Raw genomic sequence first — 15,613 nt, 5'->3', positions numbered from 1 at the left:
CTGCCCTCAGCCTGGCCCCAACCTACACAGGCTCTGATCCCCCGACCCAAATCCAATGTGGGGTCAAAGTCCATTATCTACGGAAGGTATGAGAACGTCATGCTAGTCACTCATGATGCTCTTCTTTTTATAACAATGCAATTCTTAACCCAAATGGTTCAGGATAGCAAATGGTAGACATTTTAAAAAATAAAATTCCTTTAGATAAATATCCAAAGATACTTTGAACTGAACAAAGAGTTCAGTTTGGTGCCTTTCCCACTGCCCTTGGAGTTACCCATAGACTCTGAGTTCCCGCCCGTGTTCTGCGCTGTGCTTGCACCACCAGGCCCCTGGTTAGACGGGGTTGGGAGGTGCACCAGGGGGAGCAAGCCAGACTGCCCTGCAGGTGTGAGGAGCAGACACATGGCCCCTGGGCATCTTATTCCACTCGGGGCCTCTGATGTCTGTGATGGGTCCAAGCCCAATGCCCCCGTGGACAACCTCAGCCTGGCTTGCCTCCTATATCCCTCCTCCCTGCCATCCCAAACTTCTAGACTGTTTTTCCTCTCTACATAACATAAAATTTTGAATGTAAAATTCAGTAGAATTAAGCGTCTTCACGTTGTGCAGAACGTTTTCTTCTTCCCAGATCAACACTCTGGCCCCTTAACCACTAGCTCCTTGTTTCCTGTTGCCCCAGCTCTGGGACCATGGTTGGACTTTCTGTAGCATGAGTTTGCCTGTCACAGGTGCCTCGTGTTAGTGGAATTGCAGTGTTTGTCCCTTTGTGTCTGTCTTACTTCACTCAGCATATTGTCCTCAAGCTTCATAGCATGTGTCAGAACTGTGTTTCTTTTAAGGGTCGAGGAGACTTTCATTATGTGGATGTGCCACATGTTGTGTATCTTTTCGCGCTCAGATGGACATTTGGGTTGTTTCCATCTTCTGCCTATAGTGATCATGAGCACTGTGTCTTCCTCCAGTTGTGATCATTAGGAGCTACACCTGCCTATCCAACCCTCCCTGATGCACTAAGTTTGTCCTGTGGATCTGATGTTGCGTTTGGCTCTTTGAATCTTCCCCTCTGCTCAGTGCCCTCACTGCACCAAGCCTTGCTCAGGCCTCCTCTTCAACCTGCCTGGGGTCAACGATGTCTATCCTGCTTCTGACCTTCACCCACTCTCTCTGTCCATTTCGGTGACCACCTGCTTTCCAGAACTCCTGCTCCGTTCTGCATCTCCAGAACTGCACATAACCTTGATTCCATCAGGAAATTCCATTTAACTGCTTTGTTTCCTGGCAGGTGTTCCTTTGGATGAGACTCTCCCTGCACGTTGGCCTTCCTTACTGTCCCAGTAGCCATAGCCCTCCAGACAGCGGAGGCTGAGTTCACAGACAGAGCTCAGCCTGGGTCTCAAACAAAATCTACAACGAAGCTAATCAAACATGTAATTAATTATATGCAACATGGTCATTATGCTACTTGGTAATTAGGCATGAATGATAAGCAGCTCATAAGTGACTCTAATTAGTTCTACTTTGATATGGACCAGTCAAGCATTTCCAGAGTGCGTAGAGAGTGCGTGTGCATGTGTGTGTTGGTGCAAGAAGAGAGGATATGAAAGGGTCATTTGGAGAGGTGAGATGGTAAGTCAAGGAAGGGAATGGAGACAGTTGTGACCCTGCCCTGGCCCCAAACCCAGAGGGGCAGGAAGTATTCCTTCTGATGACTCAGCTACAGCTTCAATTTCTTTCTACAGCCTTCCGCCCACCTTCTCTTTGGTCATACGTCCCCAAAGCAATTTTCTGTTCTATTTCTTTCTTTTTTCTTCTTGTTCCTACCCCCGACTGGTGAGAGGGAGGTGGGGCTGTGAATGCTGGCAGTCCGGGGCGAATGGCAGGATAAAAGAAGGCCTCCCAGCTTAAAGATGCTCTGTGCAGCTGCCTAAAACTCCAGCTATGGATTTAGCCAGCTCCTCTGACATGGAACCTCAGAGTAAATTATAGGACATCCAAAACCAGAATTCCCAACTTGAGGGCGGAGGAGTTACTGCCTGGGGCCCAAGTGTTCTCTTACTTTGAATAATGCTCCTGCCTATATTTACCCCAATTAAAAAGCATGCACATGGTTGTGCAGAGATCAGGAAACTATCCATTTAAAGGGTTTATTAAATCCACAGACTCTTAACATTGTGTATCCTTTAATCAATAGACGGGCACAGTTACGCTCCTGAGGTAGTTTTTGCAATAAAAGGGGATCTGCATTTGGAACCTCTTCTTTTCTTCCTGTCGAGGCCCTTTGCTCCAGTCAAACCGGGCTACCCTCTGCTTCCTGAACAGTCCATTCGCTTCCCCCTCCAACCCTTTGCTCTCATTTTATTTTATTTTATCTTTGATCTCTTTGAGATTTTCTTTTTTCTTTCATTAGTTGGACTTCCCAGGCATTTCTGAGAGGCACATTCCTAAAAATAGTGTAAGTGTTTACCGTCTCCCATGAAGCTCCCTGTAGCTCCTCCGACGGAGATACTGCTTCTTCCCCATACTCACACAGCGTGGGATTTCTGGTTTTGGAGTACTTCATACATTTTGTCCTAGGGTTTAGTTATTTGTGTGCTACCTTATCACCCGCAGGTAGTAACTGCCTCCTTTGCTTATTTGGTTTGTTTTTAGAGCTTCAGCAGACCTTGCACACAAAATTATCTCAATGAATTTTTTAAAGATTTTATTTATTCATGAGAGACACACACACACACACACACACACACACACACACACACAGAGGCAGAGACACAGGCAGAGGGAGGAGAAGCAGGCTCCACGCAGGGAGCCTGACGTGGGACTCGATCCCGGGTCTCCAGGACCTTGCCCTGGGCCGAATGCAGCACTAAACCACTGAGCCACTGCAGCTGCCCTTCAATGAATTTTTTAAAAATTATTTTATTTATTTATTCATGAGAGACACACACAGAGAGAGAGGCAGAGACGCAGGCAGAGGGAGAAGAAGCAGGCTCCATGCAGGGAGCCCAATGTGGGACTCGATCCTGGGAATCGGGATCAGGCCCTGAGCCAAAGGTAGACGCTCAACTGCTGAGCCACCCAGGCATCCCTCAATGAGTTTTTTTTAAAAGAATTTTTTATTTAATTTCAATTTCATTAACATATACTATATTTTTAGTTCCAGAGGTGCAGTTTAGTGATTCATCAGTTGCATGTAATGAATGTTTTTGATGTTGGATGGAAATGTCAGCAAATTAGACTAAAGAGGCAGCACATTGATGTGAACTTTTATTGGATAAAGCTTTGAAACAGATAGGTTTTTTTTTTTTTTAAGATTTTTATTTATTTGACAGAGAGAGAGTGAGCAGAAGCAGGGGGGCAGAGGTAGAGGGAGAAACAAGTTCCCTGCTGAGCAGGGAGCCCAAAGTGGGGCTTGATCCCAGGACCCTGGGATCGTGACCTGAGCTGAAGGCAGATACTTAATGGACTGAGCCATCTAGATGCCTGAAACCTATTGGTTAAACCAACTCATTAATGGAGAGTCCTGCTCTAAACGTCTAAGCCTACCCTGATCCTAATGAAGGACTAACCATTTTTGTGTGTTCTATCCACATGGATTCCTCTCTGTGTTGGTGATAGCGGGTACCCAAGTGTTCATCAGAGTGACTTCATGTCGATATGGCAGGCTGAGCTGACACCGGCGATGTCCTCTTCCCTTACACACACACACGCACACATAGACAGTAGATAAATCAAGCAGCTGCAGTGGCAGAGCTTTATATATAGTGCTGGGTTTGGCAGCCAGAAAGAGAAATCTTCAGGTTCCAGACAAAAGGAGGAAACTCAGAATCAGAATGTTGTTTGTCTACTGTGGATGGATCACAACACCTGCTTTAGACAGGGAGCTGGGCTGTGTGCAGGTGCGCACAGGCCCAGGAGCTGGGAGACAGCTAGCTGCCTGAAGCCTGAGGTCAGGAAAAGCTGTCCGATATGTGAAATTCCCAAAAACTTGTCTACTTGGGAAAGCTGCATGGAAACCTGCCATTTGGTAGGAGGGTCAGGGGTGGAAGAGAAGCTCTGTACTTCACTGCGTCCTGGGGTGGGGATTTGGATTCACATCACCTACATGGATTAAGGATCCTCTACTGAGAAAGTAATACAAAACTGGTCCTGGATGGGTAAGTCTCTTGCTACATATTCTCCTACACGTGGGCGTTTTCATATACTGGGGTGCTTCTAGGACTCACAGAGAATAGTCAATATCGAATGAGTTTTTAAAAAAGATTTTATTTATTTATTCATGAGAGACACACACAGAGAGAGGCAGAAACATAGGGAGAGGGAGAAGCAGGCTCCTCACAGGGAGCCTGATGCGGGACCTGATCCCAGGACCAGGATCACACCCTGAGCCAAAGGCAGATGCTCAACCACTGAGCCACCTAGGTGTCCCAACATAGAATATGAGTTTAAATAAATAGCTAAGAACAAATAAGGAAATAAACTTTTTTTTTTTTTTTTTTTTTACCAAGGAAGAATCGGGAGGAATATAGGAAGATCTGTGCCCCAGGAACTAGAAGACACTGAATCTTCGTAATACATACTTAATGATAAAAGAAATAAAGAACAAGACCTTAAAGCAACAATGTGATGTTATAAAACACAATAAGCTTACTTTAAGAATAACCAGAAAGGAACCCTAGAAACAAACAAACAAACAAAAATCTTAATGTTAAAAATGCTCATGGGAAGGAGACAGTTCCACTAAGCAGTGGATATTAACTGTGGAGGATGGTCATACAGTACAAGGTGGATGGGAGAAAATCATGTCTCACATCACATACAGAAGAAGCTACAGAGATGTAGAGAAGAGGAGGCTAACAGTAGTTCCACAAGGCATGAACAGAAAGAAGAGGGAGAAGAAAGACTTGAAAAGATAATTGCTGAGTAGTTTCTAGAACGGAAGAAATGTGTGAGTTATACATTGATGAAATGCGCAGAGTCCAGAACTAGAGAAATAAAAGCAATCCACACCCAAATACATCAGAATGAAGTCATAGATCATCAAAGAGAAGAGAAATAATTGAAAGCCTTCTACAAAGGAAGAACAATTAGATTCTAAGTGGAATTCTTATTAGCAACACAAGATTTTAGGAAAAAAGAGAATATTTTTTAAGTGCCGAATGATAACATCTTTCAATTAGGATTTTATGCTCAGCTAGCCTATCACTTAAGGATGAGGCAAATAAAAATAAGGGCATTTTCAGATATGTTAACAACTGTTTGTCTTTCATAAATCCTAGCTGGAAAACCACTGCAGGACATCCATCTGCATAAGCAATGATCCAGATGGAAAGAGTGGCGTTTGCAAAAGCAGTCAGTAGAAACAACGTGAGATGTGTAAAAATACAATCAGGATTTTTAAAAAAGAATAATTTGGGGATAAAAGGTAGTATTAAAATAATGAACAAAATCCTTGGTAGGTGACAAGTGAGAGGCTAAAACGAACGAGTCCCAAGGTGTTTATATTTTGGGAGAAGTCACATTTATTAGGTTTAGGCTTGTCTCACATGCATGTTAACAGGTGAGGGAACCACAGACAAAACAGGACAGAATGCATACCTTCTAAATGTCTGAGCTAGTAGAGGAACAAAAGAAAATTCGTCAACTCAGGACAGGAAAGGAAGAATAAAATAAGTATGGCACCAAATACTCAATACCCACCATCAGGATAAAAAGATTTAATTCACTTATTAAAAACATGCACATGATAGAGCACCGGGCATCAATTAAAAGGTGTACACCAGGTCCGCCTGTGTCAGATTGTGAGGTGACACGTGAGATTGGTGAGTTGCCAAAATTTATTCAAAAAACACACAAAGAAATATAGGTAGTAAAAATATGAGAAATGGACTAGAAAGATATACACACATTCATCAGGGTAAGTACCTCTGGGGAGGGGGTGAGAATAATAGCCTGAGAGGGGGGAGGAAGATAATTTTACATTAATGCAGTGTTCTGTTTTTACACAAAATATTCTCAGGTGAAAATGAAAATAATTGCTTAGCATAATTAAGCCTCGCTGTTTTGCTAGTTGTCAGCACATCACTCTTCCTGGGGTATATTATGTTTTTATCCAGGTAAATTACGTGTCTCCAAAGGCCAATTAATTTGGTGAGTTTAATGGTGAACACACAGGCATTGCAGCTGCCTGGAGACAGGGGTTGTTTGACAGGGAACCTTCCAGAGGCTCGGCTGGGAAGTGGATGGGCTCACCTGGAAGGAGCCTTGGGCCACGTCCATCCAGAGTGGGTGATCCTGTCCCCTGTCTCACGGCCCAGGGAAGAGGGAAGCCTTATGGCCACCCATGGTGGCACCTGGAGGGCATGGTGGAGATGACCGCCCTTCGATGCCACTCAGTCCCCAGATTGGTCACCTGGCTGCCCGGTGAGTAGCAGGTGCATCACACATGTCTGGGTGATCCTAATAGGTGTGACATGAGTGATGTGCATGGACTCACTCCATGCTCACAGCTACCTGTGAAGCCCAAATGACAAGTGTCCCCATCCTGCACTCGAGAAAACACATGTAAGCAGGTTCATGTGCTTCTGGTCTCAAGGCCAGCAGGGGTTCGGGTCAACGGAACATGGCTTTCCAGTCCATTCTATGAGCCACCATGAGCAAGGCAGCTCCTGGTGGAGGGAGGGTTGATTCGAGAGGCACCGGGGATGGGAAAGGAGGAGCAGAGAGTGGGGGAAACCTTCCCAGCCCCCACTTGGCAGGAAGCTGCACTGGGTGTGGACACTTCAGGTGTTGCTTTGTTCTGTCTTTGAGCAAAGGATGACCCTCTCCCTCATCCCAGACTGAGCCCCGGCCACATGTCACAGCTCCTTCTCATGCAAGCGCTTCGCTTTCTGTGGAAGTGACTGAATGACCCAGATGGAGGACAGTGGGCAGTCCCCTCCCTGGGAGTCACTGTGGTTCCTCTGCCCCTGGGAGCAGTCTCCGTAAACATGCAAATTCTTCTTGGAAGGTTAAGTAGGTTTTATACTAAGGCCATTAACAAATCTTTGCTCGAGATGGCAAGCTGAGATGCCAGTGCAGGGCCTTGAAGGGATAAAATTTGGGACAGGTTTGTTTTGAAAAGCTGAGAAGAGGGGAGGCTGAGGATGCCAGAGGGCTCCCTAGCAAAGGCTGGCCACGGTAAGGGGTCCGAGTGGGCAGCGTTGGTCATATGAGAATGTCATGGACTCAGTGTGTCCCCCCAAATTCATATATTGGAGCCCTGACCCTCAGTGGAATGGAATTTGGAGCTTGGGCCTTTGGGAGGCAATTAGGTTTAGATGAGGTCATGAGGGTGGGAACCCCATGTTGGGATTAGTGCCCTTATGAGAAGAGGAAGAGGCCAGAGTCCTCTCTCTCTACCACATCAGGACACAGGGAGAAGGTGGTCATCTGCCTCCAGGAAGAGGGTCTCCCCAGAAACTGAATCAGCCAGCCCTTGGTCTTGGACTCTCAGCTTCCAGATGGTAAGAAATATATGTCTATTGTTTGTTTAAGCCCCCAGTCTGTGATATTTTGTTGTACCAGCCCATGCCGACCAAGATGGGGAGATACTTCCAAAGTGAGCAAAAATGTGCCAAGGGGGTTGGGAGGAGAAGGCCTCCTCCTCCACAGGCTCTAGTCAGACCTCTTGGATACATATATCACTTCAGCCTCCTACCAGCTCTCTAACTTTGGACAAGTTCTTAAAACTTGTACTTAAAAAAGTCTCTGAAATGAAGAGACTAGAACTTCTTCACAGGTAGTTGTGAATGTTCTGCGTGTAAAGTGCTTGTGGCAGTGTCTCCATGTGTAGGATGTGCTCACTAGGGTCACTACTCATTGCTGAGATTTTTTTTTTTTCCCTATTTACAACAGTAAATGCACGGGGGCTTGGGTACCTTGCTGGGGAAGTTGATATAACCACCCCGCCTTATAGAGGAGGAAACAGAGTTTGTGTTTGCCTGAGGCCCCCAGAAGGCCCTCCTGCTGGGCTTACCTCATGGCCTTCCTCTCTGAATGTCACAGGCTCAGGTCTGTGATGTCTCCAAGTATTCCCAGGGCACTTTCTGGTGGTTAGTTTTAGGAGCCAATGGGGCCAGGCCCTGGCATCTGATTGATCATAAACACTATGAGTTGTTGCTGTGGAGGTATCTATTTATTTATTTATTTATTAAAAATGCCCATCATTATGTTTTTTTTTAAAGATTTTATTTATTTATTCATAGAGACACAGAGAGAGAATGAGAGGCAGAGACACAGGCAGAGGGAGAAGCAGGCTCCATGCAGAGAGCCCGATGTGGGACTCCATCCAGGGTCTCCAGGATCACACCCTGGGCTGCAGGTGGCACCAAACCGCTGCGCCACCGGGGCTGCCCAAAGAAACTTTTTTTAAAAATTAATTAATTAATTTATTCATGAACGATAGAGAGGGAGAGACACAGGCAGAGGAAGAAGCAGGCCCCATGCAGGGAGCTGGATGTGGGACTCGATCCTGGGTCTCCAGGATCACACCCTGGGCTGCAGGCGTTGCTAAACCGCTGTGCCACCCGGGCTGCCCGCTGTGGAGGTATTTTTAGATATGGTTCACATCTGCATTCAGTTGACCTTAAGTCAGGGCGATTTTACTTTACTTTATGTTAAGAGGCCTGTAATGTGGGTAGGCCTCCTCTAGTCAGTTGAAGGCCCTAAGAGCATGCTTTAGTCTGCTCGGGACAATGTAACAAAATACCACAGATTGGTTTTTGAACAACAGAAATCTATCTATCCTCCGCTGTGGAGGCTGAGAAGTCCAAGATCAAGCTTCTGGCTGATTCTGTTTCTGGGGAGAGCTCTCTTCCCGGTTCGTCAGTGGCTGCTGCTTGGTTATCTTCACATGCCAGAGAGATCCAGCTCTCTGCCGTCTGTCTCTGCTACAGGAGCAAATCGCATCATGAGGGCCCCACTTCACAACTTCACCTAACCCTCCTTACCTTCCACAGGCCACATCTCCAAAGTCCATCACATTGAGGGTTAGGGCTTCAACATAGGAATTTTCAGGGGATACAAACATTTCATTCACAACAGAGCAACACTGACATTTCCCTGTGGGGAAGCAATTCTGCCTCAAGACTACAGTGTCAACTCCTGCTTGCGTTTCCAGCCCTACAGGTGTTGGACTTGTCACCCCCTCAATGACGTGTACCAACTACTTAAGAGCCCCCAGCCCCATTTCATGCACACACACACACACACTCTCTCTCTCTCTCTCTCTCTCTCTCTCTCTCCAGCTGGCTAGCTACTAGATGTATCTCTTATTGGTTCTTTTCTCTGGAGACCCCTAATACAAGGTGAGAGGCAGACTTTGAGTCAATAATTTTCTTCCCTCCACATTCAGGCCAGGAATGACTTAAATCAGCCCAAACCAAGAAATTTAAAATATGACTATTGTCGAGAATATAATGACCCTAGTTTCCTACTCTGAGATCCAACTCCAGATTCTCTGCCAACTGCTCCTTCTGCTGCCTCATGGGAGGCCCATCAACTGAGTTTTCGTTGGTTAGGTCCATTGAGAACTGCTGCTGTCAACAGTGGGCCGCTCGATTTCCTAAGGAACAATTTAATAGCTCTTACTCATCTCTTTATTAAGCCTATTTCTTTAACTCTTAATCTTTGCATTATTTTAGAAATGTAAAAAAAAAAATGAGTTAGAAAAAAGAGAAAGGAGATAAAAGGTAACCAGAGAGTGTATGGTACACCTCCCAGGGCTCCTTATTCTTTCATTTTACCCAATTTTTATCGGTTCCTTTAAACATTAGTTCTCTATCAATCTTCTTGATGTTAAGGCAGATTCTTCGATTGAAGTTCAGCTTCTATAATGTACTTAGATTCTGTTTGTGAAGAGATGAAGGACAAATAATTACTAATAATATTAGAAATGGTGCATTATAATTGTACAGCTTTGTGCCTCAGAAAGCATGTTTGTAGTTCTTATTTCAATTCATGCTTTAAACCTTCCAGTACCTCAGTGAAGGCCTTCTATAATCAACCCTTAACATTTAGGAGTGATTTTTTTTCCCCACAGGAGCCTTCTCTTTAGAACCAATGTGTATTGTTTCCCTCATAAGATGGAATAAAATGGAATTTGAAATGTTTGAGAAATAATTCAAGATATGACAGAGAACAACCGTGCACTATGGGGAGAAATAATCTCAATCCCAAGGCCTTAGAGTCTTTCTGTGTTTGGCCACTCAGCATCTCAACCTGTCCCAGCCATTGTCTGTTCTTTGGCAAGTCCTGGGCACCAATCACCTGTGATAGTGGACACAGGAAGAATTGAATTTTCAAGGGTCTGTTGTGGGGATGGCAGATAGGGAGCTTCTTGTCAGCATTTTCCCACTTTGGACCCATTGGCAGATATACCTGATGGTCTGTGGGAATCCCTCCCTCTCATCTCTGGACCTGGCTTCAGAACCCTTCATGACCACAGTGCTCCAATCACCCATCAGTCACTCAGGATCCCTGCTGGATGTGATCTGTCTTTGCCACTCAGGTCTTATATTATTATTCCTCCACTCTAAAATAATTGGAAGGATTCTGTATGATTTACTCAGTCTCAGAGAATTGCAGACTATTAGAATGAGAAGGGGACTTAGATACTAAGGGCAACCTTTGCACCGAATTAGGTAAGAAACTCTAGAGCAATGATGTGCATAGCATGAGATCTATGGTGTTGGGGCCAGAATCTAGATTCCCCTGCCCAGCAATGAACTAATGTTGCTAATATGCTCTCCAAAGATGAGGGGAGAACCTCTTTGTTTTCCTTATTCTGAGTTAATGATAAAATTACAAGATACCTGGGTCAGAAGGAACAGAATACCCACCTGGTCCAGCTTCCCGTCCATGGTAGGAGGAAGACCATCTAAATACTTACTACCTGAATCCTTCCAGTGACAGACCTTTCCATTTGAGTTCTCGTTGAATTAAAATCTTTTACCCTAGAGCTCTCAGCAACTGGCCCTAGTGTTTTCCTCTAAATGAGCCCTACAAACTGGGGAATGTATTATCTTTCCTGAAGGGGATAGAAATTTAGCTTAGTTAAGTGCATCTATCTCCACCTTGCTCTTTTTTTTTTTTTTAAAGGATTTTCTTTATTTATTCATGAGAGACACACAGAGAGAGGCAGAGACACAGGCAGAGGGGAGAAGCAGGCTCCCTGCAAGGAGCCTGATGTGGGACTTGATCCCAGGATCCCAGGATCCCAGGATCCCAGGATCATGACCTAAGCCAAAGACAGATGCTCAACAGCTGAGCCACCCAGGCATCCCTCCATCTTGCTCTTAAAAAGTAAATCTAATGGTGAGCACTTTGAACACAATGTTGGGTGGAAGGGAGACACTTTTAGGCAAATAGACCCTTTCAAGGGAGCCTTCAGATAGCTCCATCTAGACCTTTTTTTTCTCCTTCACACATAAGGTCATATCTGACCCTTCCAAGGAGCAGGACAGAGTCAGGTATCTGCAGGCAGGGGGGCCCCAGACCAGGCAGTGGTTACACAGGCTCTGGGAGGTTCTCTAGCCTTTGTCTGGATAGGTCACCATACAAGTATTTTCTGAGGGTTAAAATGGCTTCCTCTAGGTATGTGAGCTTCTCCCTGTGTGCCATCTTGACTGATAGTAATTTTTTCCACAATGTAAGCCATTTTGACATGAAGAGTGTGCTTTTCCAAGGCACTTTTGTACTGATCGTTTGCCATCAGACTTTGACAAAGCTACATATTATCGGAAATACCAAAGGAGCCGCTCTACTCTCCACTATAACTCAGGAAGCATATTAGGCCCTGAAATTCTAATACCTCATTTTCATGACAAACGATGCAACAAGAGCCCCAAATGGTTGCCATGAATCTCTGTTCCTGACTGCAGTCGCCCTGGGAGAAGGAAAGTGCCGAACACTTAACCTCTCTGTTCTGGCACGAGGGTACACGAGGCATGCGGGGGATGCTGACCACAAGTGAGGGCCGCCATTCATGTGGCTCTGGGCCCTGAATAACTTTGAGTAGATGCAATTCTAAAGCATAAAGACATAGCAAGAAACCAGGTTTCTAATAGTTACATCTGACGTTGCTCTGACCACCGAGGCCTTGGCAAAGGGGCGATTGATAGCCCTGGCAGTATCCACTTAAGGGGATACATCAATCATGGGACAAGTTAGCTCTCCAGGGGCTCCTTGAGAGTCTCAGAAGGTTGCCAAACACTGTGTGAGCCTTCATTCCACTCATTTGCTGTGCAAATGGGGCCAAGACTCAATGTTTGTATCAACTTGGGAAGCTCCCTACACTCGGCCTAAATTATGGCAGTTTTCACTATGAAATAGAATTCAAAAGGAGAAAAGAAGGTAACCTGACCTAATATAGGAGACTCTAGCAGATAACATCCAAGGGGTTTCTGTTAGGGTTCTCCAGAGAACCGGAACCAGGAGGATGTGTGTACGTGTGTGTTAGCATGTGTGTGTGTATATGTGTAAAACAAGGAATTGGCTCCTTGGTGACTATGGAGGCTGACAAGTTTCACAGTCTGTGGCCAACAAGCTGGGGACCCAGGAGCACCAATGGTGTAGTTCCAGTTTGAGTCTGAAGGCCTGAGAGCCATGTAGCCAGCAAGCTGGAGATCCAGGAGATCGGCTCCAGTCCAAAGGCAGGGGAGAAACTGATGTTCCCACTTGAAGGCAGTTAGGTGGAGGGAACTCCCTTGTATTCATCCTTTTTGTTACATTCAGACATTCCTTTGACCAGATAAGGCCTATCCACATTAGGGGGAGCAATCTGCTTTACTTACTTGATTCCAATGTTAATCCAATCCAGAAACACCCTCACAGAAACACCTAGAATAATGTCTGACCAATCATCTGGGTACCTTGTGGCCCAGTCCTGACACGTAAAATTAACCATTATAAATCTACCGCTAGTCACTTGGCACCTATGCACATCTCCTCAAGCCATGCTTAATGTCCATGAGAAGACAATAGTAAGGTTGTAACTCTGCCCGACGTGATGCCTGTCCTGAGTGCAAGTGACAACATGGTGACTAGAACTCCAGAAGAGGGGGTGAAGCCCCCTAGTGATGCTTACTCTTTGATTTCCCATAGCAAATACTAGGATGCAGCATTAACAACACTTAAATACTGTGAAATAATCTATACGTCTTATGTTACAGGACAAAGCAATAAGAGAGGGAAGAAAATGAAGCGATTTGCTTAATGTGTATGTATATACTCATGCACACGCATGCACACACATGCACATACACATAGACACATTCCTAATAAGCTAAGGAGGAAATACTCATGGCAATTACAGTCTTCATTTCTATACCTGGTCATCTGGCCATACTGGCATTTATAACTCCCTTCTCCCATGACCCTCTCTGTATTCCCTTTGCCTTCAGCAAGCACCTCAGCTGGTTGTGTTTCTCTGCTTGTGAGGTGATCCAGATCTCCATTCCCAAAGAGTCTGGGCCTTTGGGAGTCTTGCCTGGGTTGGGTGTTGAAGTTTTCCATTGGCTTTAATCATAGGGCTTGGTAATCTTTAGATGCTCTAAGGGTTCTCCTGGATTCCAGGCATACTCTTCCTTCCCTCCACTGTGGGGGAACAGTCCAGTGTCCCCTTGGTGGCAGGATCAGTCACCCCAGACAGCACAGGAACTCCTTTACTTGCTGGTTGATTCAGAGGCATGAGGACCCCAAAGTGGCCAGGGAGGAGTCTGAAATTCTAGTTCAGTGGAGTCATTGTTGTGTCTCCCGGTAGAAGCATTCCTCCCCTTGGCCTAGAACCTCTAGGCCAGGAGAGTATAAGCTCGTGGGAACAGGAAGCAAACATTTTGCTAGCAGTCACTGGTGTAACAGTGAGTGGTACCACTCCCTTTTTGTCCCTTTGATTATTGGGTCTGTGAATCCTGGCCATGGCAGAAATGGTGCCATATAATAGTGATTCAGAGCATATACAGCCCTCTGGAGAGCCTATTCCCAGCCCTGCAAGACATTGCCACCTAGCTGGCCATGTGAGTGAGTCTTCATGCATGACCAGTGAATTCTAAGAGCATGAGCCCATTTTAGCTCTTCTTCTGCTATGAAGTAGACTTCTTAGTCAGGAGTAATGCTGTGTGGAATGCCATCTTGGCAGATAAGGCATTCTGGAAGTCCAAAGATGGGAGTTTTGGAAGAAGTCTTGCCTGTAGGGAAGGAAAATCTGTATCTGTAGTAAGTATCTATTCTAACAAGGACAAAATGCTGCCTCTTTCATGATAGAAGTGGCCCAATGCAATCAACCTGCCATCAGATTGCTGGGCAATCTCTCTGGGAAATGGTGCCATCTGGGGTGGTGGCCATAGCCAAGTCAGCTTTGGTGAGTGGAGGTCCATGTTGCTGAGCCCACATATTACCTCCATCCCTGTCACCATTAGCCACTTTGTTCATGAGCCCATTGGACAGAGATGGGGGTGGCGGGGGAAAGAGGCTGATTGGTATCTATAGAACAGATTATCTAACCACTTGGTTGTTAAAATCCTTCTCTGAGCCCTGGTAGCTAGGCCTGATGTCCACCCTGCCCCTGAGTGGGGTCCTTCTCAACACCTGCCGCCCTCTAGCCCACAGTGAGGTCAGCCCTTGTCCCGGGAGAGGTGAGGTCAACCTTGTCTGCTGATGTGTTCAAGTGGCTTCCACACCTTCAACCCACCTCACAGTGTGTGTTTGCTTTCCTTCTGGCATTGCACTGGAGCACATTCACAGAGGAGACCAGTGAGTCAGTTGGGGTGGACAGACAACGTTTCCCTCATTTCCCAGCCCCATTCTGGAGCTTAGCTGAGCTTATTCAATTTGATTAAAGGATTTTATGTCTGGCTTGTTGGAGAGATAGGGATTAAGCAATAAGGAGCTTTTCCCTTCCTGGGCTCTCTGAATTTATCACCAGACTATAGCCGTGTTCTGGCTTCTTGGCTGCTTTTCTTAAAATGCCAGATTCTTTTCCTTATTTATATTAATGAGATCAGTCAAAAATGATTAAGCCTCATGCAGTTTTGCAACCTGTAAGTCATCAAACATAAAAGCTGGGAGTTCAGAAAGAAGCCCAGGCCCAAGCATCGTTTTACAGATATGAGAACCAGAGAGGTTAATGACTTGCTTGAGGTCACACAGCGAGTTCCAGGCAGAGTGGTGAATAGAACCCAGGTCTCTTGCCTTCTGAATTAGCAGTGTTTTGTATCACCTCTTGGCCTTGGAGAAGGAGACTGAACCTCACAGGGAGCAGATGGAGAGTAACAGAGAGGGAGTTCTTTCCTAGTGTCTGTGGCTGCTCAGGCTGTCTGCTTGGTCTCTGTCAGACAAGAGCAGCAAGCAGCCCTGACATTTTACTAGAGAATACCAAGGGAGTGGTGTGCTGAGGAGAGTTACAGGATCATGGAACTGAGGAGAAGGATAAAGGGCAGCACGAAAATGTGACAGACATAGTGGTCCTCAGTGATCGATCCTCCAGGCAGTGCCAAGTCGTATTTATGGGCACCATAAACCCAGGGCGGGGTAGTGAGGCTCCCCATATAGGGGGTAGCCTCTGCTGGGCTCACTA

The sequence above is a fragment of the Canis aureus genome, chromosome 15 (assembly GCF_053574225.1).
Source record: "Canis aureus isolate CA01 chromosome 15, VMU_Caureus_v.1.0, whole genome shotgun sequence".
Classification (NCBI taxonomy): domain Eukaryota; kingdom Metazoa; phylum Chordata; class Mammalia; order Carnivora; family Canidae; genus Canis; species Canis aureus.
The sequence above is the reverse complement of the archived record's forward strand: the minus strand, read 5'-3'. Positions refer to the sequence as shown.